This window comes from Triticum dicoccoides, chromosome 1A (assembly GCF_002162155.2).
Source record: "Triticum dicoccoides isolate Atlit2015 ecotype Zavitan chromosome 1A, WEW_v2.0, whole genome shotgun sequence".
Classification (NCBI taxonomy): domain Eukaryota; kingdom Viridiplantae; phylum Streptophyta; class Magnoliopsida; order Poales; family Poaceae; genus Triticum; species Triticum dicoccoides.
Window position 1 is genome coordinate 152,215,798 of NC_041380.1, and position 8,351 is coordinate 152,224,148.

The following is an 8,351-nucleotide window of genomic DNA, read 5'->3' on the forward strand; positions in this document are numbered from 1 at the left end:
GCTTGATAGCCACTTTGGAACGGAGCGATGTGGAAGGTTAACTTTTGGCTGTGGAAGTTATCGGGAAAGCCGAATATAACCTCTAGTAGCAGGGAGCCCGTGCAATGGGTTTCTGGGCCAGGCGTTACTCCTTTAAAGGTAGTATTGCTATGGCTGATTTTTGTTGGGTCTATCCCCATTTTGCGGACTGTGTCCTGATATGCCAGGTTTAAACTACTGCCGTCGTCCATCAGGACTCGTGTGAAGTGGTATCCGTCAATTATCGGGTCTAACACCAATGCAGCCCATCCTGCATACTGGATACTTGCCGAGTAATCCCGATGGTCAAAGGTGATCAGTTGAGACGACCAGTGGCAGAACTCCGCGGTGATAGGCCCTGGGGCATGTGTCTCTAGGAGTGCCGCTTTGTTTCTCCCCTTTTGTCACGTGTAACACATTTACTGTTTTGACTTCTGGTGGGAATTTCTTCTGTTCCCCAGTGCTTTACTTGCGAGGCTCGTCCTCGTCTTCGCTTGGTGTATCCTGCCCCTTGTGTTCGGCGTTGAGCTTGCCGGACTGCTTGAATACCTAACATTCTCTATGGGTATGATTTGTAGGTTTATCGGGGGTGCTGTGGATCTGACATATTTTGTCCAGAATCTTGTTTAGGCTGGACAGTTCGTCTCTGTTGCCTTTGGAGGGCAACTTTTGCTGACCTGGCCGAGAGCTTCTGAATCCGGCGTTTACCGTCGTGCTCTTCGGGTTGTCTTCTTTATTCCGGCGCTTCTTTTTGCTGCATCATGGCTTCCCGTTTCCGTCCCTGATTTTGGATGTGCTTGTGTCGCTGGTGCTACATCGGGCTAACCAGCTATCCTCGCCTACGCAAAAGCGGGTCATGAGGCTTGTTAATTCTGCCATTGTTCTCGGCTTTTCTTGGCCGAGGTGTCTGGCAAGCCATTCGTCTCGAACGCTATGCTTGAAAGCTGCTAAGGCTTCAGCGTCCGGACAGTCGACTATTTCGTTCTTTTTAGTGAGAAACCTGTTCCAAAGCTTTCGGGATGACTCTCCGGGCTGTTGAGTTATATGACTTAAATCGTCTGCATCCGGTGGTCGGCCATAGGTCCCTTGAAAATTTGCCTGAAAAGCGTCTTCGAGCTCTTCCCAGCTTCCAATGGAGTTTTCGGGGAGGCTTTTAAGCCAGTGCCGAGTTGGCCCTTTGAGCTTGAGGGGTAAGTACTTGATGGCGTGGAGATCGTCTCCTCGAGCCATGTGGATATGGAGGATGTAGTCCTCGATCCAGATTCTAGGGTCAGTTGTTCCGTCGTACACCTCTATGTTTACGGGTTTGAATCCCTCTGGAAATTCATGGTCCAGCACCTCATCGGTGAAACATAGGGGGTGTGCGGCACCCCTGTATTTGGGTGTACCATGGTGTTCGGATTTTTGTTGTGTTGCATTGCATGCTGGAGCGTGCTTGCTTGGCCCGTAGATGGATCTGGTTGCGCCATCCTTTTGATGCGAGCCCTCACGTGGATCGCATACTGGCTTGTGTGCGGCGTCGTTTGCCACTCTATGTTGGCCACGAGGTCGTCTATCCGACCGGATGGCTGTTTTGTTTTTTGATTGCGGGGGATCTAAGGCCTCCTCATCGAATTCAGGTAGCAGCTTTCGCTTCGGGTAGCTCTTTGTGTGGCGACTACCGCCGTATTTTGCTGCAGTGTTGAGTACTTCACTCCATCTGATTCTGAGTGTGTCTTGTGCAGCCCTGAGCCTTTGCTTCTGCTTTTTCAGACTCCTCGTAGTGGCAACAAGCCTTTGATGGGTATTCTGTTGCTCCGGGTGCCTATCCGGTGTGATGTCATCCGGACTGTTATCTTCGCCAGAGTCGGGTTGTTCGGCTTGATTCTCCGTGTTGCCGTGGTCGGACGGTGGTTCGATGTCGTGTTTGTCATCCACTGGCTCACCCTGCTCTATCGCTAGGTCTATATAATCATTGTTTCTGCCGAGGCGGGATTTCAAGTGGCGCTTACGCCACTGCTTTGACTGCTTCTCGAGGGAATGATCCTTCGTTGCGTCCTTCCGTTCCTCGTCGTCGTTTTCTTTGGGTGTGTCCACCATGTATACATCATATGATGAAGTGGGTGTCTAGTGCCCTGTGGGCAGTGGCTCCTGTTCGTTTCCTGCATCGTCATCCATACCATCGATGTCTTCAGAGTCGAAGTCGAGCATGTTGGTCAAATCGTCGACGGTGGCTACCAAGTGGGTGGTGGGTGGGTGGCGAATTTCTTCGTCATCTGTATCCTAGTCCTACCGGACATAGTTCGGCCAGGACTCTCCTGACAAGGAGAGAGACCTTAATGAGTTCAGTATGTCGCCAAAGGGCGAGTGCTGAAAGATATCCGCGGAGGTGAACTCCATGATCGGCGCCCAGTCGGATTCGATAGGCACGAGCGTAGGTGGTTCGGAGTCCGTGGCCGGGGAAGAATCCGGTAGTTCGGCGTCACAGCTCCCGTGAAGGCTAAGGTCGATACTCGGCTTGATCGCCGCTGGGGATGCGGCCTTCGTGGCAGGGTCTATCCACCCATCCATGGATGGCGCAATTGGCTCCGAATTGAGGGTTGGAGCGGTTGCCGGTGCGATCTCCCAAACACTTTCCGATGGTAGAGCTAAATCATGCTCATCGTGACCGTGTGGCGCACTCGGCAGGGGCTCGAATCCATCGAAGATCAAGTCTCCGCGGATATCGGTCGTGTAGTTTAAGCTTCCAAACCTGACCTGGTGGCCAGGGGCGTAACTCTCGATCTGCTCCAGATGGCCAAGCGAGTTGGCCCGCAGTGCGAAGCTGCCGAATACAAAGATCTGTCTGGGGAGAAAAGTCTCACCCTAGACCGCATCACTATCAATGATTGAAGGAGCCATCAAGCCTAACGATGACGACACAGAGGAACTCTCAATGAAAGCACCAATGTCGGTGTCAAAACCGGCGGATCTCGGGTAGGGGGTCCCGAACCGTGCGTCTAAGGCGGATGGTAACAGGAGGCAGGGGACACGGTGTTTTACCCAGGTTCGGGCCCTCTTGATGGAGGTAATACCCTACATCCTACTTGATTGTTCTTGATAATATGAGTAGTACGAGAGTTGATCAACCACGAGATCGGAGAGGCTAAATCCTAGAAGCTAGCCTATGGTATGATTGTATGTTCTCTATCCTACGGACTAAACCCTCCGGTTTATATAGACACCGGAGGGGGCTAGGGTTACACAGAGTCGGTTACAAGGAAGGAGATCTACATATCCGTATTGCCAAGCTTGCCTTCCACGCCAAGGAGAGTTCCATCCGGACACGGGACGAAGTCTTCAATCTTGTATCTTCGTAGTCCAACAGTGCGGCCAAAGGATATAATCTAGCTGTCTGGATACCCCCTAATCCAGGACTCCCTCAGAAGGGAAGATTCACATATAGATATACTATCCTAGAAATTTTTTGTGATTGTGAGCCCCCATCAAAATTTTATATGCCGAAATTGTTGACGTTGGACAAGGAAGACAACTTAATGGTTTGTGTTTGTTTATATTCACATAGAAGTCATATTGTCATAGATCCTTTGACGTGTGGTGCTTGTCCCCCAGCTTTGCTAGCCAAAAATTCTGTAGTAAGTAGAGATAGTACTTATGCATCCAAAAACCCTTAAACCCAAATCTTTTTCAAGTGTCCACCATACCTACCTAGGGATTGAGAAAGATCCCTCAAGTAAGTTGTCATCGGTGCAAAAAGGCAATAAAAATTGCTTCTAAAAGTGTGAGATCATTTAGTGTAAGAGAAAATTGAGCGTTGTACGAACTCAGATGACAAAGAATAAAAGCGACAGACTGCATAATAAATGTTGTCATCTTAAGGGCAATACAATGCGATGTTCTCTTGCACTAAGGGATTGAGAATACAAACAAATAAGCGCATGGCAACCTCTGCTTCCCTTTGCGAAGGGCCTATCTTTTACTTTTATGCAAAGAGTCAAATTTTTCTCTCTATTCCTTTTATTTTTTCTCTTTTGGCAAGCATCATGTGGTGAGGAAAGATCTAGGCACATATGTCCAGTTGAATATAGATAGCATGAGTTATTATTGTTGACATCACCCTTGAGGTGAGCATGTTGGGAGGCGAAACTATAAGCCCCTATCTTTCTATGTGTCCGGTCGAAACGTTTTGCTCATGGGTACGAGGTGAGTGTTAGAAATCATAGAAGACTATATGATGGTTGAGTATGTGGACTTGCCTAAAGGCTCCTACACGTGACCCTTCCTAAAAAGATGATGAGTTGTAGTTGCAAAGCTGACTGAGAACATAGTTTGTTGGTTTCTAATAGAGTTTTTGCTTTATACTTCGATTGTGTGATGAACTATTACTTATTCATGACAAGTATATGATAAAAGCTCTATGATAACAGTCCTATGTTTAATTTTGTTGCTGTTATAATAATCAACATGATGCTTCTATTTCCATATTTTGTTTTTATCGACACCTCTCTCTCAAAGCATGTGGACATGTTTTTTGATTTCGGTTTTTGCTTCAGGACAAGTGAGGTCTAAGCTTGGGGGAGTTGATACGTCCATTTTGCATCATGTTTTCTTACTGTTATTTATAATGTTTTTATCCATAATAATGCTTTTTGGAGTAATTCTAATGCTTTTCCCTCATAATTTGCAAGGAACACACCAAGAGGGAGAATTCCGGCAGCTGGAAATCTGGACCTGGAAAAGCTCCCCCAGGAGTAATTCTAATGCTTCTCCCTCATAATAATGCTTTTTGGATTAATTCTAATGCTTTTCCCTCTATTATGCACAACTCCAAATGAGCTAAAACTTTATGGAGATTTTTTATGGATTATTTGAGAAATACTAGAGCCAATAAACACCAGAGAGGGCCACCAAGTGGGCACAACCCACCTGGGCGCGCCAGGCCCCCCAGGCGCGCCCTGGTGGGTTGTGGCCTCCTCGGCCCACCTCCGGTGCCCATCTTCTGGTATATAAGTAGTTTTGACCTAGAAAAAATCTCCCTCAATATTCAATAGAACCATCTCCTCTCAAACCCTAGTTCATCTCTTGTGTTCAATCTTGTTACCGAAACTATAGATTGGTGCTTGCGGGTGACTAATACTGTTGATTACATCTTGTAGTTGATTACTATATGGTTTATTTGGTGCAATATTATATGTTCAGATCCATTTACTATTTCGTACTCCTCTGATCATGAACATGTTTATCATTTGTGAGTAGTTACTTTTGTTCTTGAGGTCACGGGAGAAATCATGTTGCAAGTAATCATGTGAACTTGATATGTGTTCGATATTTTGATAGTATGTATGTTGTTATTCCCTTAGTGGTGTCATTTGAACGTTGACTACATGACACTTCACCATATTTGGGCCTAAGCGAATGCATTGTGGAGTAGCAATTAGATGGTGGGTTGCGAGAGTGACAGAAGCTTAAACCCCAGTTTATGCGCTATTTCGTAAGGGATCGATTGGATCCAAAAGTTTAATGCTATGGTTAGAATTTATTCTCAATACTTTTCTCGTAGTTGCGGATGCTTGCGGGAGGGTTAACCATAAGTAGGAGATTTGTTCAAGTAAGAACAGCACCGAAGCACCGGTCCACCCACATATCAAATTATCAAAGTAGGAAAGACAAATCAAACGAACATGATGAAAGTGAGTAGATGAAATTCCCGTGTGCCCTCAAGAATGATTTGCTTATTATAAGAGACCATTTTGGCCTATCCTTTGCCTCAAATGGACCGGGCTACCTTGCTGCACTTTTGTTACTATTATTGTTACTTTTTCGTTACAAATTTTCTTGCTATCAAACTACTCTGCTACTTATAATTTCAGCACTTGCAGACATTACCTTACCGGAAATTACTTGTCATTTCTTTCTCCTCCCCGTTGGGTTCGACACTCTTACTTATAGAAAAGAGCTACAATTGATCGCCTATACTTGTGGGTCATCAATTACATCAGATAGAACTCCAAGAACATCGAGGAGAACATGGTATTGAAGATCGTAGGGAGAGAAGAAGCCATCTAGCTACTAGCTATGGACCCGTAGGTCTATGGTAAACTACTCACACTTCATCGGAAGGGCAATAGAGTTGATGTAGATGCCCTCCGTGATCGAATCCCCCTCCGGCAGGGTGCCGGAAAAGGCCCCAAGATGGGATCTCACGGGCACAGAGGCTTGTGGTGGCGGAGAAGTATTTTCGTGGATCCTACTTGTGTTGGGGGAATATTTGGGTATTTATGGAGCGAAGATTAGGGTTAGGAGGTCTACGGGGGGCCCACAAGCCTAGGGGCGCCCCCTTGGGGTGCGCCCCTAGGGCTTGTGGCCTCCCCGTAGGTCTTCTGGCCTCCTCTCCAAGTCTCTTGGGTGTCTTTTGGTCAAAGAAAAAGCATCGTAAAGTTTTATTCTGTTTGGACTCCGTTTGATATTCCTTTTCTGTAAGACTCAAAAACAAGGAAAAAACAGAAACTGGCATTGGGCTCTGGGTTAATAAGTTAGTCCCAAAAATAATATAAAATAGCATATAAAACTTCCAAAACAGATAATATAATAGCATGGAACAATAAATATTATAGATATGTTGGAGACATATCAAGCATCCCCAAGCTTAATTCCTGCTCGTCCTCGAGTAGGTAAATGATAAAAACCGATTTTTTATGTGGAATGGTACCTAACATATTTATCCATGTAATCTTCTTTATTGTGGCATGAATATTCAGATCCATAAGATTCAAAACAAAAGTTTAATATTGACATAAAAACAATAATACTTCAAGCATACTAATAAAGCAATCGTGTCTTCTCAAAATAAGATGGCAAAAGAAAGTTACCCCTACAAAATCATATAGTCTAGCTATGCTCCATCTTCATCACACAAAGTATTTCATCATGCACAACCCCGGTATTAGTAAAGCAATTGTTTCACACTTTCGTATTCTCATACTTTTTCAACTTTCATGCAATACATGAGCGTGAGTGATGACCCACAAGTATAGGGGATCAATTGTAGCTCTTTTCGATAAGTAAGATTGTCGAACCCAACGCGGAGCAGAAGGAAATGACATGTAGTTTTCAGTAAGATAACGTCTGCAAGTGCTGAAATTGTAAGTAGCGAGTAGTTTGATAGCAAGATAGTTTGTAACAAGCAAGTAAAGATAATAGTAACAAGTATGCAGCAACATAACCCAATCCTTTTGAGGCAAAGGACAGGCCAAAACGGTCTCTTATAATAAGCAAAGCGTTCTTGAGGGTACACGAGAATTTCACCTAGTTACTTTCATCATGTTGGTTTGATTTGTGTTCGCTACTTTGATAATTTGATATGTGGGTGGACCGGTGGTTAGGTGCTGTTCTTACTTGAAAAAACCTCCTACTTATGATTAACCCTCCTGCAAGCATCCGCAATTACGAGAAAAAAAATTAAGAATAAATTCTAACCATAGCATTAAACTCTTGGATCCAATTGGTCCCTTATGGAATAGCGCATAAACCGGGGTTTAAGCTTCTGTCACCCTCGCAACCCACCATCTAATTGCTACTCCACAATGCATTCCCTTAGGCCCAAATATGATGAAGTGTCATGTAGTCGACGTTCACATGACACCACTAAGGGAATCACAACATACATACTATCAAAATATCGAACACATATCGAATTCACATGATTACTTGCAACATGATTTCTCCCGTGACCTCAAGAACAAAAGTAACTACTCACAAATAATAATCATATTCAAGATCAGAGGGGTATTAAATAGCATATTGGATCTGAACATATAATCTTCCACCAAATAAACCATATAGTAATCAACTACAAGATGTAATCAACACTACTAGTCACCACCTAGCAACAATCTATAGTTCCGGTAACAAGATTGCATACAAGAGATGAACTAGGGTTTGATATGAGATGGTGTTGGTGAAGATGTTGATGGAGATTTCCCTTCCCAATATGGGAGAGTTGTTGGTGATGATTATGACGATGATTTTCCCCTCCGGGAGGGAAGTTCCCCCCGCAGAATCGCTCTGCAGGAGAGCAAAAGTGCTCCTGCCCAAGTTCCGCCTCGAGGCGGCGGCGCTTCATCCAGAAAGTCCTCCCATTATTTTTTCTAGGTAAAAATGACTTATATACCAAAAGATGGGCACCAGAGGTGGGCTGAGGATGCCACAACCCACCAGGGCGCGCGAGGGGGCCTGGCGCGCCCAGGTGGGTTGTGCCCACCTGGTGGCCCCCCTCTGGTGTTTATTGGCACCAATATTCCTCAAATAATTCATAAAAATTCTCTATAGCGTTTCAGCTCATTTGGAGTTGTGCA